Genomic DNA, 4,901 nt, shown 5'->3' on the forward strand with positions numbered 1-4,901 from the left:
ATTAGCATTACATCAACCTTATGCTAATCTTGTTGGATGTCTTCAAAATTTTGGCTTAAATTCTCACCCTGACTTTTTTTTTTGTAAATTTTCTTGGACAATATCTTAGTTCTCCATGACTTAAACATTGGACTCTAGCTAAATGAGTTTTGAAGTATTTAAAAGGCACTAAAGATTTTGGGTTGGTTTATTGGCATAAAAAAATTTGTGATTCTCTACATTCACTTCAACTTTTGGGTTATATAGATGTAGATTTAAGATCCACTTATCTAAACATTTTACAAGTATAAATTGTTTCTTTACCAATGGTTATCTTGTTTCTTGGACCAGCAAGACACAATGTTGTGTTGTTGTTTCCATTACAGAGGCTGGATATGTAGCTACATCTTTAGCAGCTCAAGAGTTAATATGGCTTTGACAAGTTCTATCACATTTTGGCTATCCTCCTCTCTCTAGCACACCACTTTGATGTGATAACCAAAGTGCTATTAGTCTTGCTAAAGACTATGTTCAACATAACAAGTCTAAACATATTACAGTGTATTATCATTATGTTCAATATGAAGTAAAGAAAGGCATGACTATGATTGAAAATTTTCCAAGTGATCAGATGGCTACATATATATCAACCAAAGGACAATAAAGCATGCTTCACTCTACTGCACTCGAAACTTGGAGTTGTCTTAACTTCTTCAATCTTAGGGAATCAATCTACTATGACATTGTAGTGCCATTGTACATACTCCTTGTAGGTACCATATACTTTACACATGCACATATACCTCAGACCTCTTGGTCATCTTTGTACATACATATCTAGTTTCACTTCACATGTACGGAATCACTTTACATGCATACAATAATCCTTCTTGCTCATTTTTACATTTGAATATAGTAGCTCGGGTTTTTCCCTTGTACTCCCCAAGGGTTTTTTCATATGTAGCTAGAGACATTTGTTGGAGTGGGGGTGTTGGAGCTATATATACCTCACCCTATGCAGACTAGGTCTCACCTATATATATGTAGATTGTGATCAATATGAAATAGTCTTTGGGATTGTGCATGGAGTATTTCTTCTCTCCCTCTCACATCTCTACATATCTTTTCTCTCTCCATCTCAACACTATGGCACCATTAGCTCAAGAAAATAGGACTTAAGGGGTATAATAGTGGATTTTTTCTCTATCAAGATTGTTAGGCTACTAATATTGATCATCTCGTGCCCCCCCCCCCCCCCCCCCCCCTCCTCCCCCCCTCCCCCGACCCCATTTAGGGATTTCTAGAGATAGCGTGGTGCTCCCCAAGCATGCACCTATATAGGGAGTAGTAGATTCAAGCTCTACATGTTGTATCTTTCTATTTCATGAATACAAGAATTTCTTATTGATATATTATGTGTCTCTTTCCTCTATGCCCTTTTTGTGCCTCATGAGTGATAGGTTATGACTTCAAATACCATGAAGGCTTGTAACACTCCCACCCTCGTAGGCTACTATCCCTCTCTTTTCATTATGGAGGAAGAGAAGAGTTCAAGCTATGTTTCTCACATAGAGTAACCCAATTTCATGCATCTAGTTTGTATAAACGTAATAGCCTAATTGACATGCATTTATAACTCATGTTTTCTCCCCCTCTTTCTTTTACCCTAACTTCTTGCACATCACTGGGACAAAAGGAACACGAGCACCACAATTCACCATGTTCCAAACACTACAGTACCTTTAGTTTCAAAGAAGTACAAAAGTCCACCTACTATCATTATCTTCACATCTCAGTCTCACTTTGCACCTAAAAGCACCACACTTTTGACCCAACTATTGCATGACCACGTCCATAAGAAGCCAACTATTAGCTCCACCAATTAGTGTTAGTGGAAACAAAAAAACTCCACCCACCCCCTCTTCGTGGCACAAATTAGGAAAATAGTGTTAGCTATATATAGTCTGTCTATATATAGTGCTTAGCTATATATAGTCTATCTATATATAGCGCCCTAGGTCCCCTCTATATATTCCTATCATGTGTGCTCAGTTGACACACTTTTGGGGTTCCACTTTCAGTGTCTCGTGTCTCTCTTCTCCTCTCTCTTCCTCCATTCCTTGTCTCCCTCTCGCGCACTGTTCAACATGGTATCAGAGCAGGCACAGGTCAGTAGCTAAGAGTATCTTACCGTCGGCCATGGTAACCTACCCCTCCATCTCTCCCATTATGTTCGTCGCTAGGAGGCTCCTCTGCCTCCACCATCACTAGCATAAGGCAAGAATGCCCAGTCGGTCTCCGTTCAACAATCAGTGCGCCCTACCAGACCGCAGACCAACAGGGGTGTGCGCTTGATGCGCAGGGATTGGCCCTCCTTGAACAGGCATATGCATAAGAAGAGCGGCAAGATTGGGAGGATGCCCAGCCATAGGCAGTCGCTGTGACATCAGACAGGGCACAGCGGTCTACAGGCGCGAGCCTCTGACGTCCCCTTCGAGGTCGAGCCCTTCCTCCAGCCTGTCGTCCCCTTCGAGGTCGAGCCCTTCCTCCAGCCTGTCGTCCCCTTCGAGGTCGAGCCCTTCCTCCAACAGCGGTTCTACAAGCGCGAGCCTCTGCCGTCCCCTTTTGAGCTTGACCTCGAGAAGCATGTGGACAAAATCGACATGGATCCTAAGAAGATGATGCAGAAGAGGGACCTGGGCGGCCACCAGGCTATCGTTCGAGATGTCATGCCTGTCGACTACTTCGTCACGCTGCTAGCATTGTCTTCTGTCTGTTGGCACAACAAGGGCGAGAGGTCGATTGTAGGGACCTCGTGTAGGAAGATTGAGGCATCACTACAGGGGCGATAGGGAGGGGGCAGTGTGAAGGGAGCAGGGACGTGATCGGCTTGATGAAGATGATGATCTGCATGGCCATGGCCATCTTTTTCTTCCTCTGCCCCTGCCCCTGCCTCTCTGCCTCAGAACGGCTTTCCCAGGCACCTTATCACCTTCTCTTACAGCTTCCTGACCCTATGAGGCCTAAGCCTATAACTGCAACAACGAGGAAGACAAGCGAGGGCAAAAGCTGGAGACGAGGACAAGACGATTAGCAACTCAGAAGTCACCTCGTTCATTTTGGGCTTTCCACCGTTTAGGCTATTTGCAGGTCAGGCGGAAGGAGTGGCCTGATGCAGTAAGGAATCTTCAGCATGCTGTTAGAGGCTATCCAAACTATGCCAATTTGTGGGAGGCATTAGGTTTAGCATATCAGCAACTTGGAATGCTTACAGCCGCTCTGAAGTTGTGTAATTGCAATTCAGCGGCGGCTGAAGTCGTGTAATTGCAATTCAGGGTAGCAGTTCAGTATTTGCTCTACAACAGAGTGGCAATATTCTTTTGACACTTAGATCATACAGAAAGGCAGTTTACATGTTTGAAACTGCATTGGAGAAGAAGCCATAACATTTGGCTAGGAAGTATGGAATGGCCTCTGCACTGCTTGGGCTTGCACACGAGTACAGACTGGTGGCTGCATTTGATTGGAGTGCCTCACTTTTAAAGGAGGCATCTCATTTTGCAACTTCTGGAACAGTCCTTGGCAGATCAGGACTAGAAATACATACATTTCCGAAAACATGCAAGATTTTAATGGATAATCTAGCTTACCAACAGCAATGGCACATGAAAACACATGGCGTTTCAAAGTGCCTTGGGAGATGATTGCATGGCTTGTTTTATGCTATGCTTTGCCAATGTTTCTTTTAACAACCGTGGTCATAGCAGAAACTGATCAGAATGATGGTACGCTGCTTGATTACTGTGGTTGTTAGGCATGCTTGGTTTTTACTGCATAGAACGGCTTAAAGCTTCTCTCTTCTTGAAGCCTATAACATTCAGGCCATTTTGTGCACCTTGCAGAGGCTTCCTTGAAGGCCTTCTTACAGCATACACAGGACCCCATGGGCTTTCTGACAAGGAACTGGACAGGCGATCCTTGTGGAGATCAATGAGTGCCCGCTCTATTGTGGATCTAATGCACAGGCACAGTTTCCAGGAAGCAGTAGCTTCGCCCTCTAGGAGATTTGTGGTTTGGGAGTAGTTTATCTCTCAAATTCCAATTTTATCAGATGTCCTCCACCCTGTCTCGTTCGTAGATTTGTGGATTGGGAGTAGTTTATCTCTCAAATTCCAATTTTATGAGATGTCCTCCACCTGTCTCGTTCGTTATTCCATTGATGAGCGTCTATATCAACATTACTTTTGGATGTTGATATTGCCATGCTTCATGATGATCAACATTACTTTTGGATGTTGATATTGCCATGCTTCATGATGATCGTCCTCGTTCGTTATTCCATTGATGAGCGTCTATTGTTTGTGTAATATAAAGGGATTATTTACAGATTGAATAGAAAAGGGTTATGTTTTATTCAAGAAAAGTTCACAAATAAGGATATTTAGAAATAGGCCTTGAAGGCATGTGATGTAGAGGATATATACATAGTAACTTCCCCGAGCCCCAACTACTCATTCCCCTCCCTCTTTCCCCTTTCCTTTTCTTGTTCTTCTCTCTCTTTTTCTCTCCTCATTCCTCATCCTCCTTGCATAACTATCCCCTTAGTCTATCTCTCCTCCTTCATCCCCTCTTGTCACTCACCTCTCTCCTTCTCGCTTTTCTTCTTCCCTTGTCTTCTCCTTCTCCTTCTTCTAATTCTTTGCCTCTATGCTCCATCCCTACCTTCATCTACCTCTCCTCACCATACCCACACTCCCCTCCACTGGTACCACCTTCCTTCACTCCCTGCACCACCTCTTATGTCTATCTTCAAACCTCACTTGCTGCCTCTCTTGACTCTCTCCCTTGTCTCCCTAGCCAAGCCCTCCTCCACAACCACTCCCACTCACCTTGCCCCATGTACTTCTTTGTTTTTCCCCTTC

At 43.8% G+C, this 4,901-nt stretch overlaps 1 long non-coding RNA gene across 1 annotated transcript; it reads left to right on the forward strand.

Moving 5' to 3' along the window:
- The first annotated feature begins 2,057 nt into the window (after window positions 1-2,057).
- LOC148029915 (uncharacterized) lies at window positions 2,058-4,350 on the forward strand. The gene is made up of 2 exons (XR_015692254.1): window positions 2,058-3,764; window positions 3,882-4,350. It is a non-coding gene; the product is annotated as an uncharacterized LOC148029915 (long non-coding RNA).
- The last annotated feature ends 551 nt before the right edge of the window (window positions 4,351-4,901 follow it).

The sequence above is a fragment of the Lygodium microphyllum genome, chromosome 10 (assembly GCF_053477565.2).
Source record: "Lygodium microphyllum isolate KBCC chromosome 10, Lygodium_microphyllum_v1.1.10, whole genome shotgun sequence".
NCBI lineage: Eukaryota > Viridiplantae > Streptophyta > Polypodiopsida > Schizaeales > Lygodiaceae > Lygodium > Lygodium microphyllum.